The sequence below is a fragment of the Phalangium opilio genome, unplaced genomic scaffold (assembly GCF_054372755.1).
Source record: "Phalangium opilio isolate 3A_F unplaced genomic scaffold, DU_Popi_V2 ptg000048l_1, whole genome shotgun sequence".
Classification (NCBI taxonomy): domain Eukaryota; kingdom Metazoa; phylum Arthropoda; class Arachnida; order Opiliones; family Phalangiidae; genus Phalangium; species Phalangium opilio.
This window is the reverse complement of record NW_028324170.1, coordinates 4,480,982-4,506,140: the sequence shown is the minus strand read 5'-3', so window position 1 is coordinate 4,506,140 and position 25,159 is coordinate 4,480,982. Positions and strand designations below refer to the sequence as shown.

The 25,159-nt window shown below is 35.0% G+C and overlaps 2 long non-coding RNA genes across 2 annotated transcripts; both read right to left on the bottom strand.

The window, feature by feature from the left end:
- Positions 1-966: 966 nt before the first annotated feature.
- On the bottom strand, positions 967-3,352 carry LOC149673845 (uncharacterized). Its single transcript, XR_016366940.1, has 2 exons — positions 3,237-3,352; positions 967-1,237 (listed from the first exon to the last, which is right to left on the bottom strand). It is a non-coding gene; the product is annotated as an uncharacterized LOC149673845 (long non-coding RNA).
- A 3,779-nt stretch (positions 3,353-7,131) lies between these two features.
- On the bottom strand, positions 7,132-8,396 carry LOC149673844 (uncharacterized). The gene is made up of 4 exons (XR_016367028.1): positions 8,264-8,396; positions 7,529-7,865; positions 7,357-7,465; positions 7,132-7,297 (listed from the first exon to the last, which is right to left on the bottom strand). It is a non-coding gene; the product is annotated as an uncharacterized LOC149673844 (long non-coding RNA).
- Between the last annotated feature and the right edge of the window lie 16,763 nt (positions 8,397-25,159).

The window sequence follows — 25,159 nt, the reverse complement described above, 5'->3', positions numbered from 1 at the left end:
TCCCTCAATATATCCTCCCCGCCCTCTTGTCTCTTGTACTCGGGCCTTACACACACTCCTTTTCAAACAGGGTCAATAACTGAACGGCAGGCGTCGGGCCTTTGCCTATAGCTCTTCCATTTTCTAAGCACGGTCCATCATTTGCTCCGGATCAAACACGCTGCTCTCTCAGTAAGAGTGGACTTTTACCCCTTCCTTTTTCTGTTCTATATTTCTCTTAGCTAGTGTGGGAGGTTGCTTGGTGACGTGTAGATGAGTCCCCTCCCATCCACCTTCAGCTTCTGGAAAAGATCTATAACATGAAAATATACACACACACAAAGATCGATTTCCGGTAAATTTCGATGAAGGAATAAGAGAGCTTCACTCTGTTATATATAGGATGAAGTTTGGAGAGTTGCCTCGAGAAGTTCAGATATAGGAAACAGTGTAAACCATTTTGATCCCCCCCCCCCTCGAAAGGGAAAAAGGAAGAATTAGGCTTAGCATGTAAATAACTTTGACACGCAGAAAAAAATCAAAGGAAAGATCGCGTGATGGTTGACTGAATGATGAATGAATCTTCCGAAGAATCCTTTGACCCTTTTGCGTTGCTCAATTTAGTTTTGTAGAGAAAGATTAATCGATAAAGTAAATATAGAAAAAGAGGTTAATGAAGACCTGAAGCGGTAATGTATTTCCAGTTGCTTGTCAATAAAGAGCAATAATTGAATATCTAGGAAGATAAGTTTCGATTCGGAGAGGTAAAAATTTTGGTTTTCCAACTTGTTATTATCAACACTTTTAAACTAGGTGTTGCGATTTCAAATCTATTCAGATATCGGATCTCATTTAAAAACTCGTTTTTATTGTCCCGTTAAATCATAAAATATCGGCTAAGGCTACCCATAAAACTATGCATGGAATTTTTATAGCTACCCCCTGTTATAAAAATAAAAATGACTTTTTGAAAGACCATGCAGGAGATCGGAATTTTATACATTCTTTTTATTCACATTTTTTTAGGAAAGATAGAAAAAAAAATAATAATATTGTTGTGTTTCCTTTAGAGTTGTGTTTACCTACTTTCACTCGTAAACTCAGAAATGGATATTTGACCCAGTGGCAAATCAAACTCGATGTCACGTCTGTTTTACTTCCGGCTTATCACGAGTCCTGTTTTTTATTTTCTCCTTCCCAAAAGACGTCCTGTCATTTTCGTTGCATCTTTACTATTTTGATTCGTCTAGAGACCTAACTGGACTTGATCAAAGATAAATAAATAACCAATCTTATCACTCTTATATATGAAAGATACATGCACTTGAGACTTTTTCTTATTTTATTTCTAAGAACATGTATGTATATAAAGCATTAAAGAAGATATGAGAAATTAAGATAAAAGAGGGGACGAAGTATCGTCTGCTTGATTTAAGGTAACATCGATAGGAACGGTATGTCAACGCAAAGATGTTAGATAAGGCTAAAGTTACCAGTCCATCAAAGTTCTTTGTGTTTGAAATCATATCTAACGTCTTTGTTGTTCCCATACCGGATGTTCTAAGTTAAACTAGACTAAAATATTCTGGGAAGTCCTTTCCTTTAAGTAAACAAAGGGTGTTACTGATAAGTCTGCCATAAATTAAGGGGGATGTTCTTTGGGTGTACGATTTTGAGTCGAAAATGTAACTTCTATCTCCATTTTGATTGCCTTAAGGGACACTGTTTTCGAGTTAAGATTGGATGTAGTATTTTACGGATGACCTCTTAAATTTAATTAAGAAACTGTTTAAAAGACAATGCTTTCTAATTTAATTAAGGGGTCATCCATAAAATACTCTTAAAATCGTAAGTGGAAAACAGTGTCCCTTGTGGCAAAATGGAGATATAAGTTACATTTTCGACTCAAAATTGATTTCCCAAAGAACATCCCCAGGCTTAATTTATGGCAGACTTATCAGAAACACCAGGCTGTATAATTCAATGGTTAGGTTGTAACGTCTCAATCGTGATATCTCAATGTCAAGAAACATTGTTTAATATTTATCGACTTGGACCAAAAGGAGATTCGATTTTTCTCGAAGGAATATTGGCCTTCTATTTTTAGCTTTCGATATATATTCTTTTCGTATCAAATACGTAACGTTGCTTTCAAAGTTGCATCTCGATTTTTTTTTGGGTCGGGTATATAAAGAAAAGTTAGGCCCAATTTAGGCCTACCAAAGTGCTGGCTGGATTCGTGCCCTATTTCTCACGCCTGTTTCTCGGGAATCAGGTGATCTGAGAATTTCTAGCACTGCGGAGATATCATTCCGATCTCGACGAATTTAAAAAACGTTTAATGGAATTCTGAGTAAAACACCTTTATTTTAGACTTCTAGGAAGGTTTTGTTAAGCCTAGTTTTTTATTTTTTTTTAAGTAGGTTTAAGTATTTATAAAAGTACTATGAAGTCGGAACGTTCTAAAATAATTCTATTAAGCCTTGTTTGAAGAGTAAATCAAATGTTAAAATTACTCTGTTAACCCTTTTATGAATTCGTTTTACTGTTAGGTAACTCAGATTAGGCTTAGTACGCAACCAAGGCCCTAGAATTTCTCATAATCTTACTTTACAGTCTACATAGAATTAAACGTTATTTTATTCCCCACTCTCACTTTGAAATATGGACCCCATTTTTCAAGCAAGGGGGCCCGAGTCTTAAGATACCATGGGGCAGCCATGGAGACCAATATATTTTCTAGGCCTTTGCCATGCCTTTTACGCGTGTGAAAACTAAATATGGTAACTTATACCAGATATAGAATAAAATTTGAATGCCATTCGAGATACCTAAGCCTAAATTCGTCTGTCTATGGTGTATGGCCTCAAAAGACCACCTTGCTCGAGACAAATTTGATTTAGGCTCCAGTGGTATTCATTCTATAGAAAATGCAATACTTTTGCTCTTTTCAAAGTTTTCCCGCTCTTTTACTCGCAAATTCCCTTAGCGCGCGTGAAATCTATTTTCCCGCCATTCTTTATAGGTTCGTATTTACTGTTTGAAAGTGTATATAAATTTTGCGGAATTTTAGGCTTAGCTCGTGGGATTCTTTTGCCATTCTAAAGTTTTAGATTCAAAGACCAAATGCGCGGATGTCGTACATCGTTTCCGGTTAGAAATTTGTGGTTATTGTTAAGAAAATAAGCAGTAGGCCAAATATAGATAATATAGATAAAATATTTTTTTTTCCACATTTAAAAAATGTTGGGACTTACGGTTACGTTTTTCTTCATCTTTTCAGGTGATTGAACTTTGATACACCAATCACGTGACTTCCTTTGTTGGTGAAAAATTCTACCAGTTTATACTGGATTCGCACTTGATCTCCGTGGAATTTTCGATGGTTTGTTAGCGACAGTGTTCGATGAATGTAAGTCCATTGTTTTAACTTAAATGAAATTGACTGAAATCAACAAGTATTTTATTGTATGTTAAGTCAAAATACGTCACCTTAATTGACCTCTTCTTGGTAACCCTAATTCCAAGTCTTAACCCTGCAAATCCTACAAGATTAGGCTTAGTTCCAACACGATTCCCAGTAGCTTTTGCATGGTCAATAGGGATTCAAGACGGATATCCTTTCCCGCGAATGTCCGCCGATGTCTTCTTTCTAAGTAATTGAAGACGTACAGGCGCCAATAATGATGGCCGAAGCTTTAAAACACACGGATGTAACCCCTTTTCCTTCATCGAAGCCATTTCCAGCGCGATTCGCTTCGACCCAAATTGTAACGGATTATCGTCAAGGTTCAAATTCACTGAGTCGTATAACCATAAGTAACATATAACAACCATAAGTAGGACTCCCAATTAAGTACGTTAATTTGTCTGTTTCCAAGTAATACATGATTTCCGATAACCAACTTTTTTCTTTGCTGTAACGTTCGTAGAAGCCACCCTTAGATGTTGAGACCGAGCCAATGGTTAGGTCGCATTTAATGTTGGTACGTTATTTATAGTATAACGCCTAGAAAAGAGTGAACTGTTGAAACTCCAGATTAGGTCCACGGTATTAACAGATTAGGTTCCATTCGTAGATATCTCGCCTTTTTTATCTTGTCGGTTCAGTACCAAAAAAGGATTTCCGAATTCATCTAGTGAGTGGCCATATTTGCAACCGGTATACAGTATGTAGTCGGCTGCTTGTATTAAGAAGTACGATACTTAACCGATTTCAGCCATATATTAGAATTAATTGAAGGTGATTTTTTGGAAAGTATCCGATCTCTTGGTGTTATGTGGGGTCGCGTGATGTTTGCATTGCACGCTCAGTTCCACGCCAGGTTCTTTGATCTTTCTGCAAACAATATTTCGCCTAAAACTAAAGGATATAAATTATTAATACCAGTGCACGCAAGCTTCTGTATATTAGACTTAGGTTTTATCCGGGAAAGTTTTATTTTTTTCCCCGCAAAATCCTAATACTCGATCGTAATTCGCGTGAAGTGTTTCCCGCCAAATCCCCGTCCTCGAGCGCAATTCGCCAGAAATAAAAAGTGTCTTCCAAAATTGTTCCAATCAACACGCGGAATAAAACGAACAAAATGAGATTTTTAAAGGGTTTATAAAATGGGTTATTTTATACTATTTACCGAATTGATACACGCTATAATTTCATTTAGTTTTAAGTTCTCTTTAATTTAAAGTATGGCGCAATTTCAGAATATATTCTAAAGGTGGGAGAAACAGGATTTCTAATTGAAACGAGGAAATGGAATTCTAGACGTTCTTTTTAAATCCTGTTATCCTATGGGGATTAGCTCTGGTATTTTTAAGAAATTTACTGTGTAAGATAAATTTTTGGCGGGCTTTCAAGTTTCAATTCCCGCCAATTTTATTCTGCCTGCGTACGTAAGCCTTTGTCTCCAATTTTATTTTTGATGGACTGCTTTAAAACTTTGTCGAGCTTATTTCCGTCGTTGTTCCATATACAAACATTTAAACGAAACTCAAAAACATCGTGTCTCTACCTTGGTAAAGTATAATATTTACATCCATTTCGCGGTAAAGTTATTTTATTTTTATCGTCCAAGGCTTAATTGTCAATACCATTCCTGCAAAGCTGAAATTAAAATGTAATCTCTTGCATGGTTACCATGGAAACACGTTCTTAGGTTTATGTTTTAGGCCTAATTTAATTCGGGCATCGCTACTTTTACATTACAAGTATACGTGATTTTAACCTAGAATAGACGTAAAAAGCGAAACGTTTTTGAAAGTTAGGCTTAGTATTGTTATTCTTCCTTTAGGTTTTACATAAAGATATTTAAAATTTAGGAAAAGGTCTAATACCCAGGCCTGACGACCCTAAGCCTTGGTTAGAATGTTTAAAAGTCTTTCAAGTTTTCAGAAATAGGCAGGAAACCGTATTTTTACCATGGATCTTACGAACACTCCATAGGGATAGGAAAGCTGGGTCCTATATCGATAAACAAACAGTGGCGTGATCAAGGGCAACCGAGCAGTCCAGTGGAATTTGCTATTAATTCCCCAGCACCGCGTTTAAATTTAGGTTCACAGGAAGGGAAAGTAAACCTAAGCAAAAAAAACTTTCTTTGCTGGTCCTCTATTGAAATACAAAGTCCATTATTTTACTTTGATCTTCTTAAGTTCTCTCCAACGCCTGTGGCTCTTAAATGTTTGAGCTTTTTAGGTTTAAGGAATGTTTCAGAAAGTAGAAAGAAACTTTTACAAAAATCCCTAAAATATACCGGAGACGTGTATATTTTCAAATAATATTTAGCAGACTGTTTAGTGTTCAAAAAAAAAAAAAAAGAAAAAATAGTCCGAGAACTGGGTTTAGGTCTGGAATATCTGAAATATTTCAGAGTATTCTATTCGAATGAATGTTATTTCTATTACGAAATATATACGTTTTTAGATGAAATGTATTTTCCAAATGATAAATTTAATGGCGTCTTTTAAATAAAATTTGCATTATATATAGAAAAGAAGTATGTTTTAAAAGGGAAGGTTGTACCTTATCGAATTTTTTGGTTTTTATTCAAAAAGCGTATGACGCAAATAAAGGGTTGATTTTCAGGTCGCCATTTTTAAAGATGGCGATCCAAGCTTGCCCAAAAACCCATAAAACCGGAGTCTATAAGATATAATGAACCAGCACTGTAAATATTAATTAAATGTGTTGAGAAATATAGGGACCTTTTATTTCCTGAGGAAGATGTACATTTCAGGCCGCCATTTTTAAAGATGGCTACCGATTGAAAAAATATTTGTTAATTAGTAGCTTCTAATTAAGAGTAACGACCCTGCAAAATTTCAACTTCCTAGATTAAACAGTTTGTTCTGGGCGTTGATAATCAGGCAGCCAGAATTTTGATCATTTTCATCTAGAAATATTAATTGTTTTCAATGTTGTCAATGTACATTTCCTTTAAGATAAATAACCAAGGCTTAGTTAAATAGATACTCGGGTTAGTTTTAATGCCATCATTTTAGTTGGTTTACTATTTTCGTCCCGTCAACTTTATTTCTGTGCTTTCTTTTTTTATTTAGTTTTGAAACGACATAACATAAAAATAATCTAAACAGCAACTTCAAAAGTACTTTAAAAGTTTTCCCGGCGCGTATTTACGCAAGTGATATGCGGAATAAATTGTGTAATGTTACGAAGATAAACTTAACGGGAGGAATATAGAAATATAGAGCCGATTCTAAGCTTTATAGACAAGGCAATGTGGGCGTTTTTGAAATAGGGAGAAAATTTTCTTTTTTCTTGTTTGAAATTTTAAAGCTCAGAATCTTGAGTATATGAACATAGAGAGCGTAAACTAGAGGAGAAGAAAGCTGAGCCTTGAAAGTTTGTTTCCTCCCTCTTATTGGTTAACTCTACGTACAGGGTGTTTCTGATAAGTCAGGCATAAATTAAGGGGGATGCTATTTGGGAAATCGATTTTGAGTCGAAAATATAACTTCTATCTCCATTTTGCCCTAGGGGTCACTGTTTTCAAGTTATGATTGAAGTGTTTTAGGGATGACCCTCTTATTCAAATTAACATTGTCTTTCAGTTACTTAAATTTGGGTAGGAGTTTACTGAGGCTCCATAAATTTTGAGAAAAATCGTGCCGAAGAAAGTCTTAAATACTAGTAAACAAATATAATTAAACATGCAGAAAAAAATGCCTTACCAAAGATGTTAGCTTCTACTTCTCTTCGTTTCAACTCTCTTTGATGTGAGTAAGGAACGGGATTCAAAATAATGTCAAACACATAAGAAACTAAGGCTTATTCGTGTGTAGAGATATTTTTCAAGTCCTTGAAAATTTGATATGGGTTTAAAACCTTGTTTAGATACTATTTTATGATATACAAACCTCCCAAAGAATTTCACTCCTTCCCTCTCCCTCTCTCTCTCTCTCTCTCTCTCTCTCTCTCTTTGCTTATACTCTGTCACTCAACTCGGACAAAAAAGCTGACAGAAAACTGGTCAAGTAGGACACTATTGTCATATTGCAAGGATATGGACCTTGGAATTATTTCTCTTACGGTTTGTTATCCCCCATAGATTTTTATGGGATAGTATAAAGCCACGAGGTCTTTTTCAAGCTTTATCTTCAAGGGTTTTCCTATTGACTTTTACCAAACAAAATTTTTGTAGGCCTATCTCTCTCGTATACCGCCCAATTTATTTCCAGATACCGTCCGCCGCTAATGGTCAAGACGTGGGCGAAACCATCTTGATGTAGACAGTACTCTTTAATGGCCGGTTAGATTGGTCAGAGGCGCGGTTTTTTTTAGGGTTGGGGAGGTTGGGGGTGGTTGGAAGGGACTACTTGACCATCCTCGGTGTTTATAATATCAAAGATAAAATAGACTTGTATAACTGAAAGTGGAACAATGCAGGGGTTGTTAATGAAATCCTGAAGTATAGCATAAATTTATAAGATATGTTGGCCATAAGTTTGGTGCTGGTTACAAAGTGGAGCTTGTCATGAAGTGATGAAGGTCATGGATTCGAGGTAAAGCGACGCCTGGTGAGACGCTCACTGTCAAAGGCTTAGTACAGACTCAATTGGAAAATGGAAGTCCTGCAAAACTAACCTAGTGTAGTGAATTCCCGCTTGTCGTTCTCGAACTAGCTCGAGCTGTAAGTCTCTAGTATTACCAGGAGTATTACGAAGAATAGGAAGTTCCATACTTATAATAATAATAATAATAATAACATATATCTTATAAACTTATGGTGTAGTATTGGATGATCAGTATCTTTTCGACGCGTACCAAGTGGTTTTCAGTGAAAGTGAATCACGTGTGACCAACCATACTTCCTTACTTTCTGTTAAATCTATTTGTTTTTGATATTATCGTTTGAGGATCATCTTTAAAGGTAGAATAAATAGAACGAACTCAGACGCTAAAACATTTTTCTATGAAAAATAAAATAGATAACATTGTTTATATACTCTCTTTAAACGAATGCTATTTGAAAACAAGGGGTCATTCAACTCGCCTCTACTTAACTTGAGGTAAACTTGGAAGAAAATTTGATGATTATATTATAAAAATACGGATATCCGATGGGAAAATATGCAAAAACAATTTTCCCGGTCATTTCGCTGACGACCGAGTAATTGTCATACGCAAGAAAGTTTTAGTTAAAGGGAACAATTCGGGTAGCCGATTCTATTGTTTGCTAATGGCAATATTGACCGGGTAGAATACACCCAAAAAAGGGCTAAGTTATACTCGCTTAGCACATTTATACGAAAAAATATCCTGAAATGTTTTATGTTGAAATTTTATTCTGTATTTCATACTAATTTTCATATTTACATAACGATTAATTTCAAAGATACGACAGAAAACTGTTAGTTTTACGTAGTTTGATGCATTCCAATGTTCTAAAACACTACAGGCCTGTATGGACTGTGTTATATAATAATATTATTATGGTTTTCTTTTTTTCTAGTACGCTCAAGAACCCATTTAACCCCCTGAGAAAACGTGAATGGTAAACGCGGCCAGCATATTTTTAATTCAATCAAAATAGCTTCACTATAACAGTTATAAAGTAATCTAATACATATTTTAGAAAGAACTCATTTATGAAATGAGAACGTATGAATCTTGACTGGCTTTCAATTACCTCAGTGGGTCATTATAGCTTTTCCAAATATGGCACCTGGTGCACGACTGAGGGAGGAGGGGGGGTAAGCGCGAGATCAAAGTATAATATTTATTTTGAATGTTCTCAAGTGGTGTATGGGTTCTAACTACGACGTTATACCCCATATTACACATAGATCTATTGGTGGGACTATAGGGCTAAATCGTTTACCCAATAAGCGCGTAGCAATTCAACGAAGGAAAAACATATAAGTTGATATAAGCGTAATGTCGATGTAATACCTAACATTTTTCTTACCCCTTTCCATCTCTGTGTGTGTACCTCATCAGCGAAGTCTATTTTTTGTTTTGTTTTGTTTTTCTTGGTATATATATAACTTGTACGTACCTAGATCAATTACGTACCTAGTAAGGACTTACTTGTATGATTGGATAATATTTTTCCTTATGGTAGCTAAGTAACGCGAAGAATAATAATCGAAGGAGAAAAATATAAATGTTATCAAAAGGAAATAAAAATAACAGGACGTAATTACGCGTCTCCTCTATGAGACATATTTATCTTACCTAATTTCCGTATTTATATTTTCAATGAGATAGAGCTAAGCCTAATCTATCATGAATTAGGCCTAATTTGGAAGTAATTTTGAGAAATACCTTTAACTACAACTAAATTTGTTAAAGACCAATTTATTCCTACGTGATTTTGCAGTTGATTTGTAGCTAAGCCTAATTATGACTTTCCATTTTACTCAAGGAAATAGAATTTCTACTCTAGCTAAGCCTAACGGTCAATAACTTAAGTCGGGGTCATTTTCGCAGGCCTGTCTAATAACCCTTTCTTCCCCAAGAATAACTTTGAAAGTTTCCCGCACTATTTTCCCGCCATACTTAATCGTATAAGGCTGAACATAATCCCGCTTCTTTTACGCGGCTTAGGAAATTTCCTTGTCTTAGAAATGGGGGATCATCTTTGATCCAATGTTCTCCTTTGATAGTTCTTGATTTACCTGTCCTCTTTCTCTCTCTTTCTCTTCGCGCACGCTCCTTTTGTGTTTCGAATCTATATGAGATGAAGCGTAAAGGAAACTAATCAAGTGTACACGTGCTTTGCGTGGGGATCTCGTTGTTTTGCTTAGATATATTGGAAATGGGGCCTTTTCCCCGATAATTAGAAGCTTCTCTCTCTCCCACCGATACTTTAAATGTTATCCAAGATCCTGTTGTTTTAATTAAGAGTAAGCCAAGGACCGAGTTAGAGTTAGAAGGTACTGTTCTCAAGAGATAATAAAAAATATCCTCCGAGAACTTAGCACCGGCCGTAGTTATGAAACTATAGTAAACTTTATCCATGGAATAGGTTATTTACGAGGAAGCCAAGGCCCAAATGTCAGGGATAGAAGGTACTGCTCCCAATATATAATATTTAGGTATAGTTGTTTCATTATTCAGAGTTTCGGTTGAATGCAACGAACATTATTTCTTGAAGATGGGTTTTGGTGGCATTTTCCGGCCGCCATTTTCCAAGATGGCTCTGAATTGCTAAAATATTTAATATAGAGTATCTTCTACTTAAGAGCAATTTATCTGCTTAATTTCAGCTTCCTCGGTAAAGGGGTTTGGGCTAGACGTTGACTTTTACATTTATAGATAAACATTTATATTATAAATATGTCTGTAGCGCCTGCAAGATGACTTCTCCCTGAGCATTACTGTATTGCGGGTTAAACATTTCTACAGGGGCTATGGGGTTTAACATGGGGTTGTTTGCCCCTGGAAGGCTGCTTTCCTTTTGAACACAAAATTTCAAAATGTTGTATGAAAGTTAGTTTTTAACATAATTTAAATCGAAGTAATGCGAAAACGGTATAATTTCCTTACCCTCACAAAAATATTACATCCTTATGCGAGAGTAAACAGAATTTACCACCACAATTTTTACGCCTGGGTAAAGCTAATTTGTGTAACATTATTTGACGCAATGCATCTGTTATACAAAACACGTGCCTCAGGTTTAGGCGAGTCTTAACGCCTCCGTGGACAAAGTGTCTCTCTATCTTTGACGTGGTACAGCTTGTCAATAACCCAAGCATTATATACGCGGTGACAACGTTACTTGTCACTTAGTATATGGTAGGTAACTCGAGAAATATTCATTTAGTTTCTGACATCTTTGGGTTGTCGAAGATGCTTTTATATTTTTTGGGCCTTTGTCTCGCCTTTGCGATGATTTTTTTTGCCCGTGTAGGCCTTTGTCATCTCATGCTGCAACAGATGTATAATATCTCGTGGCCCTAGGATGATTGCGCGAGAAACAATGCGTGTATCACCACGTGCTACCTCGAGCTTGATCTTCTTTTTTTTTCGCGCCAAAATTCTTTCCACCATCTACCGCCAACTGCAGAATGGGCAATTACATAAGTGTAATTTGGTTTTGTTCTATTTTCCGTTTAACTATTTAAGTGAAGTCTTGGTCCCTCGTGTCTGGCGGAAGATTATATTACCTTAAAGTTAGAGTAAAAATGTTTGAAAGTATATTTATACAAGATAAAGTTGTTAAGCCTAATTCTGTTCGGTGCACGAATTATACAGCAATATTCGCTTCTTTTCAGTATGATTAACACACTTCATATTTCACAAAAAATATATATATGGGCTAATTTAGCTTTTGGAAGTAAAATAAATAAAAAAGAAACTTTCTCGCAGAAAAATGGTCAATTTTATATGTGGCCCACCACATTTTATTTATAAAAAATGCTTAAAAAAAAGAAATAAATTTTCAAAACAAAGTTAATGCTCGCGTCTTTTGGCGCCATATCTTTCTTTTTCCCGCCATTTTCTCTCTATTCATAGCGTCTTGTCACGTAGGTAGGCCATATTCCCGGGACAACAATTTCATACCCTGTCTAATGATCTATTTTTTATTTCTCTCCTACTTTATCTTACTAAGCCTAAGATAAATTTATGATGGACATTATTTTCTGTAAATGACGTTAAGCTTTTGCTTATGAAGAATGCACCACGTGACTTTCAAGACGAAATAGCTTCTGTCTTATTGTTTAAAATAATTTTGGTAGATTAATATTTTATGCCTACAGTGTTTGAACTAGATTAGGCTTAAGGACGTAAGTTTAAAAGAATCATGAAGAAAAAAGACATTTAGGCCCGAATATTAGGCTTAGCACGTGACTTTATAAAGAATTTAATAAAGAACGAAACTATAAACTAGTTTAGTCTTATCAACTTAAATTATAAAGAATTATCAAAACACGACCAACTATATTTGTTTTTCATTAAAGTTTAAAACAATTAATTTAGGCCATAATTTGGGGCAAGTAAAGATTAGGCTTAGACTTTGATATAAAATTGTATTGTTAAGCCTTTGTTATACAAATTTTGAAAGAGGATATAAACCTCAATTAATCAAAAATGAGGAGGGGGGAAAGGAAAAATAAATAGACCTAATTAGGGAGACATTAATCATAAAACAGAAGGGGAGAAAAGAATTAAAAAAACATAATTTACGGTTTGCGGAAACCGAGCAAATATCAAATGGTTCAATTTAATTTAGGACGGGCGTGGATTCTAATACCCAAAAATGATTCATTCAATAAAATGGGTGGAGTTTGAATATGGATTAATTTGCCACAAGATGATTGAGAGATAAAAGAGAGTTAAAACATGGACTTTATATAATTCTTAAGCGGACAAAAGAAGAAAAATTTTTGCGACCAAATCAGCATATGCGAGTAAACCTCATTTACAACTGTCTTTTAACAGTGATATTTAATTTAGAGTGACCTTCGTATACCAGAGGCAACATAGAGATCATATTTTACATATGCACTTGGCGTGCCTAGCTTTAAACGTTAAGTTTTGAAATTAAATTTAGAATAACCTTGATATACTAGAATCATAGTGTTTTCATTGGCTCTGAAACTAGCACCGACGTGGTTTGTAAATCGAAAAAGCGCGCTCTCAATTTTTGTATCCCCTAGGGTTCATAAATTATTAAACCTAAATATTAATTTAGATAAAGAAAAAGATACAATATTGATACATATAAACCTTAACGTTATTAACTTCTATTATTAACTGAAGTTAAAAATGAACCTTCAACCATAATTGGTGGGGTCTTAGCTACGGGGGAAATGACCATCGAAAAATGACCAGCTATATCACTAAATCATAAATAAAATTCCTTATCTTTTGGTGGAGTTGCACTGTTCTGTTTCCAAGGGGAAAATTGTTAGTAACGTTTTTCGAAATATATATGGTATTTTATTTTTGCAAGCTTTCGAAAAGCGACGTGTACTTTTAAGTAACTCGGGGGATTCCATGAAAATATTTTAAACAAACGGACCTTGGCCCTAATTGAAACAAATGGCGCGATGCTTTGAAGTTCGGTTTAAAGTTTAGGTTTGTCTTGAATATAATAGACTTGACTGCTTATAATGTTTCTAATTAGAACCGCGATGACCCATGGGATGCCCTAATAGTTCTTTAAACAAAAGTTAAACTCATTTTAGTATGTATAATATTAGGCTTAGCTAATTCTCTTTGTTTCTTTTATAGGCTGTAAAATCTTTAACCGTGAAATTAAGGCTTAACGTGGGTTGGTAGTGTTTAGCCCTAACTTCGTTTTAACATGCCTAATTAGGCTTACGAATGTTATGTCTTCTAAATGGGATGGAAAACTTCATTCTGTCTTTGAACGTTTCTACAAAGTAACGCAATTAGTTAATTAAAGAGTTAAAATATAAATAACTAAGAATAGTTGTCACTTTAGGCCTAAAATATGTCAAATCTAACTGAGCTTAATGTCCTTATGTTGTACATTTACTTAAGAGGGTATGACACCTTCGAAGTTGTCCAGTTCTAAGCCTAATGAAGATGTAATTCTCGGAATACCAAAAGAGCGCCATGGTATTAGCTGGTGTGTGTAAGGTTTTGAAATACTACCATTAGGCTTAGCGATATTTCAGTTCCCTTAACGGGTGTCTTTATTTCTCACGGGGCTAGAAATAAGCCTGTAGGTTGTGTGTCACGTGGAACTGTTTCTTAATGGAATCTGGCACCAACACTAGGGATGAAGGCTTTTCTCGCGCTCAAATTACTCATCACTTGGTTAAGTATACATTTAATTAGGTTTAGTTTTTTGTATATCTCATCAAGAGAGAGGGAGGAGAGTGTTTGTACGCTTATTAATTAGTTACGCATTCAGGAGAAAAAAAGGCGCGCTCTCAGCCTCCAGCTTTGATTTGGAGCAGACGAATCGTATATAAAAAAAGAAATTTTACTCGAGCCTAATTCGGTCCTAATTTCATAACATACTCTTGATTTTATTGATCCTGCCCCGGGAATTTTTGACACGGGGACGATTTCGGGATTTCTTTGAAGGGAAAGTTATTGATTAGGCCTAAGTGAAAGTTGACAAGGTAGCAAGCGCTAATATTAACATTTCACAGTTTCGACAGCAGGGATTTATACTGAAGTCCATCCGTCTGGTGTTTTTTTGTTTTAATTGAGTAGATTTTTCTTAAGACCAAGGCTTAGTGAAAATTAGATAGTTAGGGTGATTCTACTGCTACACTCTTTGTCAAAAGCTAAGCCTTTACATACCCATTATTTTAGCTACGATAGCTTAAGGGGATATTTAAGAACCATGAAATTGTACTACGTAATAAAAAATGGAATATATTAATTCGGTTAATTAGTCAAGCAGCCCACCGAAACTGCGTCATATTCCAAAGCTAAAAACCCTTTCTTCCCAAAAAAAGAGCGTAGAAAAGGATCACGGACGAATAGATACAGGAAATCAAAAACCCTGAAAGTTTATAAAAAGGAACTGGAAATTTGTTCTTCCGGAAAAATTTGTTCTCCGGCAAGTGATTCTATTCTTGAGGAAAAAATAGCATGATACCTTCGTGTTCTGATGTTTAATAGAGTGAAAGGCTAATAACGGCTGTTTTATGACTCGAAACCGCTTTTTCTTCTTATTAACTAATACAACGCGAACGATCCTTTAATACCTTGATTCACGAGACTCGTACGGTGTTTCGTTTCTAAGCTTTGAACCAAAAGCAAATAGAAGTAACAGAGAGTGAGGAAGTAAAATAAGCGTGTCTCTAATTGTGTAAAAAATGTCTTTACTACCCACCACGAGTTCGCTGGCATTTCACAACCAGGTTTGCACCGTGAAATCTATGATGATCTTGAAGAACCAAAAATGTAATTTCTTTCGCATTCCCCAAATCAATACCTCGAAATTTATCCGAATTGGCCATATTTTCGACTGACGGGAAATTAAAAAAAGGTAACTGGTAATAATAAAGTTTGAAGTAGATTGCTGATTGGTCGACCATATAAACTCCAGAGTCGGGACCAGTTTATTTATTGCAAATCTACCAGAAAACTAAGGGGGAACAAGTCCAAGGACCAGCTTATTATTTTGGACACTGAGGGGGGGGGGTCAAAGGTCCCAATAACTAGTTTAAAAAAATATTCTTATTTCCCAGACTAGCTGCTTGGAAGCACTATAGAGTATATTATACTTTCTGTTTTTTCTATTTGCCACTGCTTGGACTATAAATTCGGCGAAGAGAAAAACCTCTTTTTTTATAATGCTAGAAAAAGCGTATTTGTTTCTCAATTTGTGCAAGGTTTGTTTCAGGAGTTAGTCATGGAACAGTGAGAGGGAAGGGACTACTGAAGCCCTTAAAAACATCTGGTACCACTTTTTAGAAATGACTTTTCAACGATACGGTACCACGACTACCACCGCAACAACTGTATGGACATGTATCCCCTACCCATTGTATGCACTTTTCTAGAACCATTATTATAGCGATCAATTTCTCTCTCTCTCTCTTTTTGCGCTTTTGACTTGGAATAATATATCTGAAAATGTGGTGGTATTATATATTTGACTTGTTTTCTCGTTTTTCGATGTTACGCTTATCGTATTCCAACAAAGACCAAAGAAAAACTTTCAATCGTAAAATGAAATAGTACATTTTTGTGGACTGTCTGAGGACAGCTATAGTTTAAAAAAATACTTAGAAATTGAGGGTCAAGTTTGGTGAATTTCTTTCTCTCCAATGCAATGCAATGCAATGCAATGCAATAAATAATAAATTTGCGTATGGCTTTTGTAGCCCAAATTCTCATCTAATTCTAATTGTACTAATTGCATTTTCGTTAGTTAAGTTAATTAAGAGATAGTTTCAATTATCTTTTTTTTTTTCGAAACCTGGTAGTCCAAATTAAACGCTTCTATCTCTTCGGGGTACTGTTTACCTTGACAATCCGAACAAAGCGAGTAAAAATCCTCATTTTATTTTTTTTTTTGGAAAAAATCTACCTATGTTTATCCAACTAATTTTCTAGAATTTTTCTTTTTTTTGTTGTTTTAGTTAGAAATAAAATGAATGTAGAATCCAAAACACTTCTTTTTCGCTTACAAAAACATGGAAAAAAAGGGGTATTTATTCCTAATGCAATAAGACAAGTTAAAAAAAACCTATCCACCGAGGGCTAAGCCTAACGGTAAAAACTCTCGCAACTAGTCACGTACAAGAACGATTGGAAGGGAAAAAAATTTAATCCTTAACAAAAACTAGCTTTCTCCTTTTCTAAATTTAATTTCCTGTGTTTGTAGAATATTTTTTACCTTAAATCTAATTTAAAAAAGAAACAAAAGCGATCTTCTTTGCTTAAACTAAGCGTTATTAATCTTTACGTGCATTTATTATATCTATTTTAATCGGCCGTATAGAGAAAAAATAAAAAAAAAAATTAAATATACACCACGTGCGTTTAAAATTTGGCGGGAAAAATTGTTAACTCACGCGCGTTGAAATTTGGCGGGAAAAATTGTTAAGTCGCCCGCGTGTACTCCGTGTAGCCATATTTTTCTTTTTCAATTTTACTGGAATGTTTAAGGGGCGAGGCCTGATCCTAACTTTGCATAAATCTGCAATTATTAATTATGCAGTCAAATATACGGTCTGTATTTCAATACGGAACTAAGGAACATCTTTGAGAACGGAATTAACATAATTTTTATACTTCATTTAATAAATCGGGTTAGACTCGAAGCGCGCCAAAAACTTTAGCAGACCGGAAATAAGTTGGTCGAATAATTTTCTATATAGAAATAAATCCTTACGGGATCATCATATCTAGATTTCAAAGTAATCTCTACGTCATAAAGTAGAGCTTTGATGGTCGACAAAAGAGGGTAAACGTCATAGATCGTAGGGACGAAACTTTAGAAATTTTTGAAATAATGTTTCTATTAGTAAGGAAAATTAAACCCAAGTTTAAGAAAAACAAAAAAATAAAAAAATCCAATTTTCACAACCGGGACTTCTTGATAAGACGGAAATGAAACAAGTTTTTCGTTTTTGTTTTTTTCAATTTCTTTGAAAGATGTTTCTGTCACTAAACTCCCAGCTATCTCAAGTTACTCCTTAGTTCATCTTGAGCTTCTATTTTCTCCATCCTTTTTTTCATATTCCATCAGAGGCAGAGAGAGAGGGGGGAAACAAATTTTTCTTTGTTTTTAATATAGCTTAGTATATGAGCAGATGTCATAGAAACCCGGGGATTTTCTGAGCCTAATTTCCATGAGATTAAAAGGACGAATTCCCAATTTCTTTTTTCGTTATTTTTTTTCTGCAATTTTCTATTATTCGCAAAAGGCTTAGCAATATAGTTGGGTTGGTTCTTTTAATATAATTTTTGAGGCTTACATCAGAAGATAAGGGTGAAAACCAGGGATTTTAATGACAAGAGAGCTGCTTCTTCTTCTTTTAATACATTCTTAATAGGGGGAGAGGGTTACAATTTTTGTGACGTCAGAACTCTGGTTATATAAGAGATACAGAGAAATTCTTTAGGGGACTGATAGCACTATTCTTTATCTTTTCAACGATATTAAATACTTTGTTTTTTTCTAACAGCACTCGATTTATTGAGCAAATCGGCAAAAATATTGCCTTCTCTCCATCCCAATTCTTTGTCCACTTTAGTGTGTTATAACTCTGATTTTGTAAAGGTCTCGGGGTAATCCTTTGGGGTGCTGATATCCCCATTTCTTACCTTTACAATTATATTAAATACTTGGGATTATAACAACCCGGACTCGAGTAATTAAACAAAATACTTAGCAAAAACCTTTAATGCAACTATTAAGAGAGAATGTGTTTAAAAACTGCTAACAAAGTTCAAATCATGGTATTATATAAACCACCCAACCAATCTGGGCAAGAACACGCGTGTTGCGTTTCTAAGTCATAAAATTTGCATTAACAGGAATATATACAGCTACTAGAAATCGTCGTGTCCCCATATCTCCCGTGTTAATTTCAACGCTGGTTTTGGCTTTGGTCCCATTGAACCGAATTCCCATTCGACAGAAGGGGGGTTTTTTTTGGGGTCCCATTCGACCGAACGTAGCCAAAGGTGCGGTTTTATTATAGTCCCATTGGACCGAAATTCTATTGAACTGGAAGAAGACATACTGTGTGGTTTTCCATTAAATATATTTTTAATTTCACAACTTCTTATTGTTAAAATAAATGTGAGTTGAAAATGTATTACTGCACTTATTTTAACTACGTTTTAATTACGGCGAACCTCACCTACCCTAGCCTAACCTAACCTAACCTAACCTAACCAAACGTAACCTAACCTAACCTAACCCAACCCAACCTTGTTTGGAGGTAAAAAGATTATTTATATGAGTATTAAAAGCCCGCCTCTTACCACGAACAATTTATTAGCAATAATAGAAATATTTTGGAAAAGATGTCAGATAATTAATTGGAGAATATTTTGGAAAAGGTGGCAGCTAATTAATAGGAGAATATTTTGGAAAAGGTGGCAGCTAATTAATAGGAAAATCTTTTGGAAAAGGTGGCGTCTAATTAATAGGAGAATATTTTAGAAAAGGTGGTAGCTAATTAAAAGGAGAATATTTTGGAAAATGTGGCAGCTAATTAGTAGGAGAATGTTTTGGAAAAGGTTGCAGCTAATTAATAGGAGAATATTTTGGAAAAGGTGGCAGCTAATTAATAGGAGAATGTTTTGGAAAAGGTGGTAGCTAATTAAAAGGAGAATATTTTGGAAAAGGTGGTAGCTAGTTAAAAGGAGAATATTTTGGAAAATGTGGTAGCTAATTAGTAAGAGAATGTTTTGGAAAAGGTTGCAGCTAATTAATAGGAGAATGTTTTGGAAAAGGTGGTAGCTATTTAAAGGTATAATATTTTGGAAAAGGTGGTAGCTAATTAAAAGGAGCATTTTTTGGAAAAGGTGTCAACGAATTATTGGAACCAAACCAAACCTAAACTAACCTAAGCTAACCTAACCTAACCTAAGCTAACCTAACCTAACCTAAGCTAACCTAACCTAACCTAACCTAACCTAACCTATGCTAACCTAACCTAACCTATGCTAACCTAACCTAACCTAACCTAACCTAACCAAACCTAACCTAACCTAACCTAATCTAACCTAATCTAACCTAAGCTAATCTAACCTAACCTAATCTAACCTAACCTAACCCAACCCACCCGAAACCAAAATATTAAAATTTTAATTTAAAATTTAAAGACATTGATGGAACTACCATTAAGACTGTACTTCATTTTAAGCACAATTTGTTTATTATTTATTAATTCTATGTATCTCTTGCCTTGAAAGGAATGAAAGTGAGCGTTTTAATTAGTATCATGAAACATTTACTTTTAATATTATTAACATACCTTTCGGAGATTCGAACCAATAACCTATCGCTTCGCAGTCCAACATCGTATCCACTACACTACCGAATCGCTGACGGCTACAGTGTTTCAAATTATATTCATGTATATTTTAGGGGCATATTCGGACGATTGGGATTTCGGTCCATCGGGAATATAGCCATTGGGCTGGAAATCTAAAACCATTGCGGGATATTCGGTCGAATGGGATTTCGGTCCATTGGGAATTCGGTTGAAAGGAACGATACCTGGTTTTGTGGCCCGGGCTTGACTTCTTTCTAACAACTATGATTTCACGCGGTGACGTAGATTAGTTACTTGAGTAAAATTCGTCATGCATAGTGATTGGTCTAGCTCTTCAAACAAAATCCGCCTAGATAAGTTGAAAAAATGGTTACGCAATCATTCCTATTAACTATATGTATTCCTTACAGCATAAATAACAATAAATTCGTGTTTAAAAACGAAGTAACATGTCCCTAAAGGTTAAGCTAAATCCCTGAGCGAACTAACTGCGTATTCAGTGCCAAGTAACATCGGTATTGTTGTCATAGTAACGGAGGTCACCCTCCTACAATCCCTTTAGCTCTTATACCCTTTGAAATATTTGAGAGTACTTTTCTAATAATCTTGAATGACGAAGAAATAAATTGTTTTATTTTTTAATTACAAAAGTCTTTCAGTTTTAGTAAGCGCCAGAGAACCACCACTCCCCCCCTTCCTCACCTTTTTAATTAGTTTTGCACACATTTTAGATTGATTAATTTTCTCCGTCATTCCTTTGTACTTGTTTAAGGGAGAATAAAGTCTACAAATAACCATTTTTAATCAGTTTATATTGATAAAGAAGAATATTAGAAGTTTAAAATATTCCCTTAGTTTTATACAGAAGAATGGAGGAAGGTAGGACCGAAATACAGTGGGATGGTTCTATGGGAAATCTATTTTGAGTAAAAAATGTTAACTTCAATCAAAAGTATATAGATAAATAGAAAAAGTACATTTCGTTGAAACTTGCTAGCGCCGTGTAAAATGAGAATCCTTCGTTTATCCCTGAATAGTGTCGACCCCCGTTTGCGTATGATTGCCTTCCCGACTGTGGCACAGGGAACAAGTCGTGAATTGGCTCATAAAGTAGCGGATGCCAGCATCATGTACTACTTTCTATAAATCTATGTCGTGAAAAAGCTCTTTTAAACGCGCCCCCTAGGGCAGTAAAATGTCTTAGAACATTTTCGACTCAAAATAGTCCTTCCTACCACCCTTTGAGGACTGCTAAGCAACTAAAAATGTTTAATTTTTTTTATTTATTTTTCCCTATTTCAATCTCCCTTTGACCCTTACCGACAAGCAAAGCGTATAGTCATAATTTAATATTTAATGTAATTACTAATTTGTTTTTATTCTTTTTAATTAGCTGAAAGGTTTAGCGACTACAGAATAGAAAGAAATTAAATTTCTAATTTAATTAATTTAAAATGAAGTCGGATTTAATTAAAGTTTCTAAGAAAAGAAACTTAAAAATTTAATATTTAGGTTGAATTTCATCATATTTCCGTCGATTTTTATAATATTTATTATTATTTCAACGAACCTTTAGTTTAATTTTATATTTTCTCAAAGATAGCGTAGCTCGTCTAAGCAAGTGCTGCATCCTGTTGGAAATACTTTGAAATACATAATTATTATACGACCTTCATATGGAGATGAGAAATTAATTTAGTTTATTTTTATAATTTTATTCATTTCAATACATCAATCTAATTAATTATACTAAGATAATATTAGTCTTAAGAACAACAAGATTGTTAATTTTGGAAATTTAAATATTTACAGATACATAGTTTTCTGATTTTTGAGGATTGATACCATTTATACCTAGAGGCCAAGCAACATGGCGGTCACAAAGTGCAGTACTAAGAAGCATTGCTTACTGGTGTAAATGGTATCAAATGGTATCAATCCTCCATAGTCTAAAAACTATTCGAAACATAGTTTATGATGCAAAACAATTTTTTATGTAATACCGTGAATGTTTTAATATTTTTAAGTAAACAAGAAAATAGGCTTAATTTCATATTAGATCAAAGAACTTTGTAAAATAATTTTTTTTTTCGACTTGCTGAAAGAATACAGTTTAAAATATTGTTTGAATTATATTACAGCTTCAATGATGCTCTTAAAAGCACCATTTTATATGAAATGCAATTCTTTCTTTCCAGGGAACTTATTTTGAATTCCTTTTTGATGGGATTGGGTAGCTTGTAATGGGTTCGAATTAGGGGTTCGTTCGATTGATTCCATTTGGATAAATTCACTTTTATTTCGGCAAAGGGATTTTTGGTAATATTTGGGTACTCTTCGTGTTTTCTTTTATTTGAATTTTATTAGTTTTAAAGGGCAAGTGTCATCTAAAATGTTCTTTTTTTTTAAAAAAAACTCAATTTTTTGAGGTAGAGAGGTAATTTTTCTCTTCAAAAAATTAAACAAGTTTCGTTAAAATCGGTTAAAATTTTACCAAGCAGAGTTTTAAATTTTGATTGAAACTAGGCTTAGTCATTATTTGGTATAAGATTAGGCTCAAGCCGCTGTAAGCCTTACTTCTTGTATACTTTCACCTTCTACGTCACAAAGTGAACTAAAATCAACTTCCGGTAGCGCGAAATTTTGAAGGTTTTTATTTTGAGGGGACAAAATTTCTTTTTTGATGTATCTACTTTACATTCTTCCTAAATTAATATTGTATTTATAAGTAATAACATGAGTGAATCATATACTAGCTCCCTAAAATATGATTCACTCATGACACGGTTAATGAAGTCTTTAAAATTTTGCGATTTAAATGAGACTTGTCCTTTGAAAGCATTGAGGGCTTTGAAGGTTTTTATATTTATTTCAACCATAAGTTTATAAGATATGTTCCATAAGTATGTCACTACCTATACTTCGTAATGCTAGAGGCTTAATGAGAGCTAGTTCAAGAACGACGCGAGAATTGACTACACTCGGTTTTGCAGTCCATCCTCCTATTTAGTCTGTACTAAGCCTTTGACAGCGCCTCACCAGGCGTCGCTTTACGAGAATCTATGACGTTTCACCTACGTCACTTCATGACAAGCTCTCATTAACGAGTGACACACTTATGGAACATATCTTATAAACTTATGTTTCAACTTATGCTTCAATTTGCCGATCGGATTTGCCCTTTTTTCTTGTTATTGTATAAAGTTTCTGAAAGTACTCTTGTTGTCAACAATTAGATTGAATCGAAATGAAATCCTTTGAAATCAAAGGGAATAACCATTTAGAAATTTATTTAGTTGCTTTTTCAAACTCTTAGAATTTAAAAGTAGTGATATTAAGATCTGAAAATAAATTTAGATCCCCTTAATTACGTTACTAGGGTTTTTAAATAAAACACAGTCTAATCACCTAAGAAGAGGAATTTTGGGTCCGACAGACCTATTTCAGAGAGCCCTGGTGCGTCATCACCCATCATATTTGCTCATAGACGAAAAGGTGACAAAATAGGCCTATGGCGTCTTGCGTAGGCGTTTACCTCACAGCTGAAATAGGTCAAGAAGTGATGTCTATTTATTAGGGAGAAGGTATAAAGGTTTCCAGCTTTTTCTCCAGTCCAAAAGTACGTCCGGAGTTAATCCCCGCCGCCTCTAAATTACAACCAGTATCATCTCATTGGTTCTTGAAAACTCAGGTCAGCGCGACGCGAACGACGAAAATTACGTATTTTCCGACTGAGGGGAGGTGAAATAGCCCGGCCTCCTTTTACGTCCCCCTTTGTATTTTGAAAAGGGGACTGGGACTATGGCACGCGAATACTTAGGCATCTTATACCTTCTCCCTAATAAACTAGACATCACTTCTTGATAGGTCTGTAGCGAGGGATACGTAGTTTCTACTGAAATTACTCCATTATTTTATATTTTCGAAGTTTTATTGTTTACTTAATTCAATTATTGTAGGCTAAGGTTTAAGGCAGAATTTAGGGTTATAGACCAGTAGTTCCAATTACCCGTTCGTCACTGTAGATTGCGGGTGACGTAAACCCATAACTCTACGCCTTAAAGCTAGTTTTAAGTTCGATAACAGATTAGAGGAGAGAAGACTGACGGTCATTACCCGAACGTCGCGTGAAACAATGAGCGGTTGAGATCTCCCACTCGAAATAGGGTCACTGTCACGGAAAGGCGGTAACTTTGTTGATGGACTCTTGTCTGTCTTTACATCAGTGTAGGTGAGATGAAGAATGAGTCTCGAGATAAACTTTATCTGTCATCACGCGCGAGATATAAAATCCACGTGATCCTGAGGGCCCAAAGGGATGTCACCATAAGTAACCTAATAACAATAGGTTTGACATTTACTTTGCTTTTATGCTAAATAGGCCTTTGCAAAAAATATTCTGAGTTGGGGAATTGTCTCCTTTATCAGGGATAGATTTAATTTTAGAAGTAGGAATGGAGAACAGAGTAATCTAGGCGCGCGTCAAAGTTCCGGACCCCCTTCCCGGGGGGGGGGATGAAAGACGAGGCGGGTCATAGCGACAGAGGTAAAATGGAATTACGTATTTTTCGCCGTCCCCGTCAGCAACGTCATCAAAACGTAGTTTAAGTGAGCCAATAAGATAATTTAAACCTTTCGTTAAGTGTTGGAGGGAGGAGTTCTATACTGGGCCATGAGTCGGACTGAAGTAAATACTAATCGTTCTCCATTCCTACTTCTAAAACTAAATCTATCCCTGCCTTTATCTATTAAGGCCCGTGCATTATGATAATTTAAGGGGAGGACATTGGATAACTTTTAACCTAGATGGGACTTTTTATCAGAAGATTCTAGAGTAATTTGGATTACAGGCACTTTAACAGCGATGTCACTGAAATGTCACTTTTGAAAAAGAAAAATATCACAATGCACGAGCCTTGATAGATATCTGAGGCAATAGGTGGAGGTACCATGTTTAAATGTTTCCGTCACATGATAAACGTGAGCTCGTCGTTTGGAAATCTTCTTTAACCCTAATGTCATACTTGTTGTTCTTACGTTACGTATGATGTCACTTATTCTATAAGATTGTCATCTTTAATTATCTGAGCGTACTACTTAAAACTAAACCTTTTTGATATGATATCAAGAAGTTGCTTTTAAACTTTTAATTAATTAAGAAACCCCCCAGAGCACCACTCATCGTTCTTAATTATATAAGGAAAAATATTTTCAGGTATTGTTATTCAACATTTAATCTTATTTCTTGTAGGCCTTATGG